General features: G+C 40.3%; 1 long non-coding RNA gene across 1 annotated transcript in view; it reads left to right on the top strand.

Annotated features, from left to right (window-relative positions):
• Positions 1–8,369, top strand: part of LOC118766914 — a 13,066-nt gene extending 4,697 nt beyond the window's left edge. Inside the window, exons 3-4 of the long non-coding RNA XR_005002820.1 lie at positions 5,779–5,782; positions 8,161–8,369. This is a non-coding gene — a long non-coding RNA (uncharacterized LOC118766914). The remainder of the gene's footprint in view (positions 1–5,778; positions 5,783–8,160) is intronic.
• The last annotated feature ends 1,631 nt before the right edge of the window (positions 8,370–10,000 follow it).

Here is a 10,000-nt window from a genome sequence, read left to right as displayed (position 1 = left end):
ATGTATGTATAATTTCAGGTGTTGTAAATTGTTAATGTACAGCTGGTGATAAGTACAACAAAGAATTTTAAGGAATTTTGACATTGGGTTGGATTCTGTCAACATGAGGTAAAAGGTTGGACAGAGTCAGAAGCTGATTGGCTTGTGAGATTATGAAAAAGGATGGCTAGTGGGAGGAGTTACAGGGTGCTGTAATTAATGTAGCAACTACATCAAGGATTACATTGACAATTACTTATATATAAGACTTGAGATTTTGTTAGAAGCAAATAATGGCATTGCTTAGTAATTGCAGGGTTGTGTTTGATAACGAGTAAAGACTCAGTGATGAATCAGTGACACATGCAAACTCTCAATCACACAGGCAGACAACACACACAAACTCCTATATATATTGACAAACAATTATACATGCAGTTGCATGCACATAATCTCTAACATCACCAAAGGCATGTATCCTATTTCCCTAAATATATGTTTGTGCCTTTTATTAAATTGATGTAATGTGTGTATTATGTATGCATGAATATATGTGTATGTATATATATATATATATATATATATATATATATATATATATATATATGCACACACACACTTGTGCACATATGGGTGTATAAATATGTGTGTGTGAATATATGAATGTATATTCTTATATACTTATATTCAAATTTAGAAGGTTGTTTGTTATAGCTAGTATGCATGAACAATATATATGTGTGTGCATGTATGTATATGTATGTACACACACACACACATAGAATATGCATACATTCACATATATATAAATATATGTATTTCAATATGTACATCCAATATTCATTTTTGAAACCCCTTTCATCTTAGTTATCTTTATATTTCTATACATTATCTCTATAACCATGAAATATCTTCATATTTAGCAAGCCATCTGCTAAGAGGCTTTGTAAAAATTTGTTTTATTTACAAAGTATTTATTTTGATAATTCAAATGTATATACACACACATATTCATATATACATACATACATGAATGCATACTTTTTATAGGCAGATAGATACAAATATACAGACATTATGTATCTGTATTTGTGAGTGTGAGTTTATGTGTATGTGTGTAAGGATAGATTGTAACTTCAGATTTCATCTCTTGAGGTCTATTCAAATAGACTATCTGAATAAGACTCAAGATGCTAGACTTGATATCATCAACAATATATAATAAATTTGACTTTACTGTTAAATTGTGTTGCCAAATAAAGGCAAACATATTGATTTAGTAAGAGAATACTATCTGCTTCCGAAAAGAATATATCTTTGCCCCTTCTTCTATAGCTCTTTTTTCTTTTCCAAACGATTCTTTCATTCCTTTCTTTACTGTTTGTAACTCAGTTGAACTTCTCCAGCAGATTTGGGTTAATTGGGTGAACTCGATGTCCAGATTTGTTCTATCTGACTTAGAAAGAATGGATGTTGCTAACGTGCTTTTCTTTCCTGTTAGTCTCACATGCAAAGTGGTTTTGCTGTTCTTCACACAGCAAAGCCTCTGTCCCTATACTCTAGAATTTCAGCTGCTTGGGAGAATCTGGCCTGTATCTACCACCTAGTAGAATTGATTTAATTTTTGTTAAAGTTCATACACACATGGACTTTTGGACCAATTATTCTTTAATTCAGTTTCCATTCTCTTCTTTTGCTGATGTGCTTTTAATGGCAACCATTCAGACTTAGTTACAATCCTTTTTTAGGCATGTCATGTTATAGAAGTTTCTGAATGGTTCCTGTAATATCTAGTGTAGAAAAAGTTAAAATTTAAGACAACAAACATTGTCAAGTGGGTTTAGAAATGCACAGGAGACAGCCCTATCATTTATTTTATTTTTACTATTTTTTAATTTTTATTATTCAGTTTAGATGTCAACAAAAATGCAAACATGTATACATACACACACACACACATGCATATACACACACATATAGATATATATAGATAAGTGTGTGTGCATGTATATATGATGTATGTATAAATGAATGTAACCATGTAGCCTTAGTTGAAGAATTTTGATAAAAGAAAACTATGTAAATTTATATTTATTAAATTTATCAGTTACAATTATTTTGTTGTTATTGTTGTTATTATTGTTTTTGCTACTGCTGTTGTTGTTGTTTTATGCTCATAGATTTGCTATTTCATGATATAGTTACCTTGAATCACTGTAAATGATGGTGATGGAGTAGTGGCCGAAAATGTTCTTAATTTATTTAAATTTATTGTAGTAAAAGCATTATTATTATTATTATTATTATTATTATTATTATTATTATTATTATGATTTTTCTACTTCCTTCAATTGTGTTTCCATTTCTAGCTGTGTGTCTTCCTGACACCTATTGCAAAGAAACTGTATACATTGGTAGACCATTAAAATAAATACACCAGATTGTTCATTTAAAAATTCATATAAAGTTATGTAGGAAAAAAAAATATTTTTATGGAAGGCTATTGTTCTTCCAGCAACAATCAATATATGTGACATACCAGTTAAAACAATCTTTTGCACTTATTGAAGGGATGATAAGCCAAGGACCATTCTAAATGATTTTCAGTTTTTTTATCATTCCTGTGCTCCTACATTCACTGGTATTGCAATCACCTTGAAATGCACCATTTTTTCAACTTCAATGTAAAAATCTTTATATTTTCTGAGCTTGTCAAATTCAGAACAGATACTAATGTCTATCAATAAACAGACCTTATTATTTTGATCTTTTATAATATCCAGTTTATTAGCTTCAATGGTTCTGTCTGTATGTACTGAAAAGTCCCAAAGAATTGTTACATTTTATTCCCCGGTTACAGCCTCAAGGTGATGCTTATTATTATTATTATTGTTGTTGTTGTTGTTGTTTTGGGCATGGTAAGACGTGTTTTTTTCTGAGCTCTGTGTATTGTAGTTTGTGTAGAAATTTTTGAAGATTGTTGCTCATTTGCTTCTTTTGTTAATTGTGTGGGACCCCTTTTGTTAACTAGAAGGGGTTCTTTTGTTAAAAGGTCCCCTTTTTACAGGTGAATTTTGAACTTTTTGTCCTTTAAAAAATAATTTTTGATTTTCGTCTAATGAAAAACAAGATGGCTTTGTTTCTCGAGGGGAGTGGTAGTGGCTGTTCTGACGGTCAATACCTCGAGGATTTTTCCTCTCTGAACAGCACCAATACAGTACTAACACCATTAACGGTATCAGCACTACTATTAACACAGAACAAGAAAAAAAGTCAAGAAAACACCACCGCCATGAACACAGACAATATGAGCAAAAAAAGAAAAGTCAAACAAGAAGAAAAACGACAAACCAAGCAGCAACAGTTTTACCTCTGCAACACAACAAATGAAAGGAAGACAGAATTTTACTTTAGACGCGATAAAAGATGCAAAGGAACTGTTAAGGAAAGATGGGAACAATGTCCTCCTTAACACTCCACAGAATTTAATAAGAGAGACAAACAAACAGACCATTACTTATAAAGTTTTGAACATAAAAAAGATGAGTTGAACAGGCCACTCAACAACAGCTGGAGTTAATTCTAAAGCCTATATGGAAACAAAAGACCTATGTGATGTGAGGAAGATGCTTCAGCACTGTGGAAGTACATTTGCAACAGAGGAAGAAGCAAAACAGCATTCCACAGTGCCACTAAAGATTGAAGAATTCCTGCTCATGCCGACATATCTAGGTCAGCATGTTACAAGAATAAAAATTGGTGAGGGATCCCCCAGAATTAAATATATGTTGGCTTGTGGCAGCTATACTCTTTGATATAGAGGATGCTGCCACAATACTGGAGGTGTATAAATTGCACCAACAAAATTGGATGGGTCAGGGATTGGAGATCCTTGTTCAAATTGAACAAGTGGCCCTAAATTCTATCCCTGACTCTATAAACTTACCGGCTGGCATGAGACTACATGTGGCTGTGGAGAGCAGGAGGCCGAGGTGCTATGTTTATTGAAGCAATCAGCACCTCAAGGTCAACTGCCTCAAATACAAGGAGGTGCATCAGACCCTGCAACCAACACCAGAAATGTGGGCACCTCCAGAACAGCAGCAACAGAAACCAACAACAAAGACACTGCTGGAGTACCATCCCCACCACCAGCCTGAGTACCACTACAACCAGTAGCAGTAACATCATCACCAACAGCTAATACAGCAGTAGCAGCAGCAACAGATGAATCTGAACAAAACCTAGTCCCAGAGAAAACCCCTACTTCCCAACCCAAACAACTTGGGCTGTTTGAGTACTGAGCTTGAGAGGGGGAAGTGGCAAACAGCTCCCTGCCAAAAAAGAAAGAGAAAGACAACAGAAGAAAAAAGGGGGTGGCACAAACAGGAGAAACTTCCCAACAGCAGCAACATGCACACACAACAACTATCAACAACAAAACCACCTTAAAATGCAACACAATGCACAACACAAACAGACTGCACAAATACCACTAACCTCACAGCCATTAACACAGACAATATAGATCTTGTCACACACATCAGAAAAAAACACAAACACCACAATGGAAGACTTTGTCTTCCCAACACACAATGCACCACCACACATAAAAATTTTTTAAATGACACAACAAAATTACATCATAAAAACAAATTTCCTGGAAGCTGTTGGGTCTTTCCAAAAGACCTCAAAAAAATTATATAAAAACCTTGTGGAAACACCCACACCAAAGACAACGGGGCCAGCCCTGCCAGGCAATAGTAGTAAGTAGAGCTCTTCTCCGTCTTAATTTTTGTTTGGTTTGCTTGCTAACCAACCCAACATAGTACAAAAGGCACAATGTCAACACTTCCCAAATCTACTACCATGGAGACAGCTTCATTCTTGGCCATACACACTAGACTGTAATGGGCCTAGCCCTGGCAAACTGTAATAGTTCAAGGAGTGTCCTAACCTACTGGGAGTTATACACCCTATCCTACCTATCCCACAGTAATGCTTGAACCATGACGAGTCTAGAAATTCAGACACTTCAAATAAACATACCTTAACTACCAGTCTATTTTAAGCTCTACCCTTTCTCCTATTGCACTGCAAACTTTCTTCATTATATTTTTAGAGAGAAATATTCCAACAACTATGGTGAGGGCAATTGACTTGGATGTTGGGCTTCTAGCAACCCATATAAGAAAACTCTCAATAAAAATCTGCACAAAAGAAATACAAACTCTGCAAGCGATAGTGAAGGCAGAAACTAATAGTGGAGAGTGGATACAACAGTCTTGCAGACAAAATTTCTCTAGTATGGGTGGTATGATAAAATGTACTCAGCCCATACTGTAAAGTGGTTTGTGACACTCAAAGCAGTGAAAATTCATAACTGTGTATACAAGGCAAATACTCACTATATTAGGGCTACACATGGTACTGGGGCAGCCAAGTAGGAACACTTGGTAATATGTAAGAATCCCTTAGATTATCATCAAATGAACATTCAAACTCTTCCTTTCAGAAGCAGAAAATAGGCATCAAATAACCAAAAATAGAATCAGAAACACCCTGCTTCCTGTCAGGTACAAAACTACAGAGATGTACCAGGAACATTGGCAAGGTGATAGATAGGACTAAAGAGATTGTAGTGCTGCTAGACATGTGAGTACATGTCTACTGTACACAAGACCTAATATAGAAGGGATCTTCAGTCAGACTCCTCATTGATAATGTGAGGATGAGCTGGAAGAAGAGGGCCATAACGTCAATAGTCAAGAGACCGACCAGAAGAGAAAGCATGAGAAGGGAAGTGAGAGTGGGACAGGACAGGGTCGTCCTCTTTTGGCATCACAAACTGATGTGAAGGAATTCACTCTTGGGTTGGTGAGATGGCAGCTGCTTATACTGGGTGACAGGGTAGGGTAGGATCAATAGAGAGACTACTACCAGACAGGTGCAGATGAGAGAGAAAGGTAGATGAACCTCTTTTCATTTCCCATGCATGACAAGCGATTTCAGCAATTGTATACAGACGTTGTTGTCCCCTTGATATATGATGGCAGCAAAGATGAGGACCAGCAGTGATGTTATCAGACCTTTCTATGGCAAAGGTGACATAGTAGCCTGGATTCGAAAGATCAAAGTTGTGGCCAGGCTACAAGGCATTGAAGATGTAGTGAGCCCCATGGCACTGTATTTGGAGTGGAGTGCGCTGGCACTGTACCTCAAAATGAATGAAGAACAGCTGAGTACAGTGAAGATCAAGCAGCGTTTAAAAGAGGCTTACACAGATGGCGAGTACGCTGCTTTTGCTAAGCTGGGAATGATCATGTGGAGAGGTGAACAGGTCGATGAATACGCTGTGGAGGTACAGAGGCTGGTTGTGTTGTCTGGTAGGTCTTACTGGTAAGGGACTTGAGAAAGTAGTACTACTGGCTTTTGTGAACAACTTTCCCGACAATGTGTCAGTGCAACTACAACAGTTGCCAGGTAGCAACAAAATGGTGATGAGCAAGCTCATCTTTCAACTCGCATGTTGACACAAAACACTGCGCAGAAGCCAGTGGTGATGGCAGCTGCAGAAGCCCGTGAATCTGCATGATAGCTAGTGAAGGACGAAAAGAGGCCTGCTGTGGAATGACAGCAGCTGTTCACAGGCCAGTGTTTTAAGCACCAAGGACTGCACATGGCGAGGGACTGCACAGAACCCAGACTGGTTTGCTACCGGTGCAAACAGACTGGGCATATTGCCTGAAATTGTAGCCAGGGAAAAGGCCATGGGGAAGTTGTTGCCTCTCAAACTTCCCCCACAAATGAGTAGAGGCATTGGTGAAGTCACTGCTTGTAGTTGAGGTCATGGTCAGAGAAACACGTTCAAGGCCCTCATGGGCACGGACTGCATGACGACTCTCATGACCCCAAGGGTGACGAAGAAAGGGAAGGGGACGAGTAGCGTTCGGGCAGTCAATGGTGGCAAAATCGAATGCAAGGGTAGCAGTGATGTGGATATAGCGGTGCAAGGCACAATGCTAAGGCTTCAGGTAATCATGATCGACCACGTGGTGGATGAAATCAACCGCTTTGGAGGTCTCGGTGTTGGAGGAGACATGGTTTCATTTGGAGTCGTGGAGACATCGTGTGTGGTGAGTCAGGAATGTGAGCAGGAGCAGAGCCCCATGAGGAGCTGCACTGCCTATGCCTTTGAAGACACAGATTTTCAGGCAGCATTCAATGGTCAGCAATGGATGATAGAGTGGCACTGGAAAGAGGGACCCCTAACGCTGAAGAACAAGGTGAGCTGCTACCAGCATACCCTGAAAGGGCATGCCAGGGCTGAGTTTGAAGAAGAGGTAGAGAAGTGGATTAAGGAAGGTGTCCTTATCTTGCGGAAAGAGGAGGTAGTAAGCAGAGTGCTACCTCTAAAGGCAAAGTTAGACCAGTACTGGACTTTTGGGAGATCAACGGCCATGTATCGTCCCACACAGGTGGTGAGGCGACCGACGTCTGTGATGAGATGCGTATGGAGGCAGTCGACTAAGGCAGTGACGACCATCAACTTGAAGTCAGCATATTTGCAGCTCCATGTGAGCAACAAACTGTGTCAATACCAGCTGGTACAATACAAGGGCCGGACATATTGTCTGACAAGGCTGGGTTTTCGGCTGAATTCTGTGCTGAAGATCATGGTGACAGTGCTCAAATCCATCCTGGAAAAGGTGGATAGGATAAGAAGGGCCACCAGTTCCTACATGGATGACATCCTTGTGGATGAGACTGTAGTGCCTGCCACAAAGGTTGTGAGACATTTGAAGAAATTTGGGTTGATTGTGAAGCCACTGGAGCCAATGGCTGGAGGAGCTGCACTGGAACTTAAGCTTCAGAGAGACAGAAAAGGTGAGTTGATACCCCCAGAGCTGGGTACCAACATCAGCAGGAGAGAACTGTTCTCAATATGCAGGATATTAATAGGTCACTACCCAATCGTGGAGTGGCTGTGTATGGCATGCAGTTACACCAAGAGATGAACGGAAGGGGAGAACTGGAGTGACATGGTGGAAGAGGGGTTGATGGCAATGATGCGAGAAATCCTGGAGAGGACAAGAGTGGAAGACCCAGTCAGAGGGAACTGGCATGTGCCCAAATCGGATAGCAGGACCATATGGTGTGATGCTGGTAGCATTGCGATAGGCATCGTGTTGCAAATTGGAGGTACCAAAGTGGAGGATGCTGCCTGGCTTCAAAAAGCAGATGACTACAACCACATCAATGTTGCTGAGTTGGACGTAGTACTGAAGGGTGTGAATTTCGCCCTGAAATGGGAGCTGCACTCCATCAAAATCAGGATGGATTTGGCTACCGTGCTTGGCTGGGTAAGATCAGTGATCACTGACAAGAAGAGGGTGTGAACCAAAGGGGCTGAGGAAATGCTAGTGAAGCACTGCCTAGGGATTCTAGGGGAGCTAATTGGCAAGTTTGGCCTGAAGCTGAATGTAGTCTTTGTGCCTTCAGAGAGAAACAAGACAGAAGTTCTAACCAGGGTATAAATGGCCTGATTAGGGGAGCTGGAAGAATTGAAGCAAGGGGTAGCCATGGTGTGTCAGTTAAATTACTCTGAGTTAAGGAGACAGCATGCCATGCATCATATGGGTGTGGATAGGACCCTGTATCTCGCCAGGAGGATTGATGCTGACATTACCAGATGGAGCATCCAGAAGGTGATTGGGAACTACAACAGGTGTCAATCCATCAACCCTGCTCTGGGTGTGCATGAGCAGGGAAATGTTTTGGTAGAGCACAACTGGAGATGATTAGAAGTGGATGTAACACATTACTGGCAGGGGACGTATCTCTTGAGGGTTGATTGTGGGCCGGGCTAGATGGCCATATGGAGGGAATTGAGGACAGGCATTACAGACGAGATGACACAAATTCTAAACGAGGTATTCTAAAAGTGGGGTCCTTTGGACAAATTGCTGATGGACAACAGCACAGCATTTCATTTGGAGGCGTTGAAGGAGATGCTTGACAGGTGGAAAGTGCACTACTTTTTCAGAGTGGCATACAGGCCAAGTGGAAATGGGATCATGGAGAGACATCATCGAACGATCAAGGCTATGGCAGAGAGGGGACATGTCTCACTGCTAGAAGCGGTGTTCTGGTACAACATGTCACCCTGATGAAGACAGGCCAAAGAGTCCGTGCCACAGAGAGCAATATTCTAATATGAATGGCAGCATCCGAGTAAACCATCGAGATACCCTGTAGAAGAGAGAGGGCCCAACTTTATGGAGGTGGGAGATGAAGTCTAGGTCAAGCTACCAAAGGCATGCTGCACAACTCAGTGGAACAGAGGAATACTGACAGCTGTCAGTTCCAAAAACAACATCTCTGTGGATGGAATGCTGAGTCATGTCACTTCGTCGGATGACGATTGTAGAAAAGAGGAAGAGAATGAGGTTCCCAGTTTAAGAAGATCACAACGTGCAAGGCACCCACCCAGGTGGGTGGTAGATTTCGACATGGAGTGAAGTGAGGATTAAAAAAAGTACAAAGTGAAGCATATGTTGAGAAGGAGAAGATAGAAATTTATAACATAAAAAGACAGCTGGAAGTTCCTAAGAGATAACTTTCTAGAAGCCACAGAGCAGATTTGTAGATGGAACTAAGTTTTAGTAAAGCAGGAAGTTACATGGGCCTGGTATAGTACAGCAGATAGAACCACACAAACTAAGAGACAGTCCTGGAAAACTTAGGATAAAGAAGGGAGCAATGAATTACATTAGGTAGCTAGAAGAGAATCTAGATGTCTGGACTACTTAACAAGAGGAGAAGCTGAATGTAAGGGGTTTGTCAATGTTCTGTGAGCATAGGATCAGCATTGAGCGGAGTTTCAGATTGCAAAGCAGTTGCTATGAATTACAATATCATAGGTAAAAAGTGTATGCAAACTGATGGCATCACGCTTGTTCTGTCTGACACTAAAAAGAAATAGGCATGAAAATGCTTGTATGAGAGATTACTAAAAGAA

This window comes from Octopus sinensis, linkage group LG18, assembly GCF_006345805.1.
Source record: "Octopus sinensis linkage group LG18, ASM634580v1, whole genome shotgun sequence".
Lineage (NCBI taxonomy): Eukaryota > Metazoa > Mollusca > Cephalopoda > Octopoda > Octopodidae > Octopus > Octopus sinensis.
Note: the sequence above shows the minus strand (reverse complement) of the source record. Positions and strands in the feature narration are given on the sequence as shown.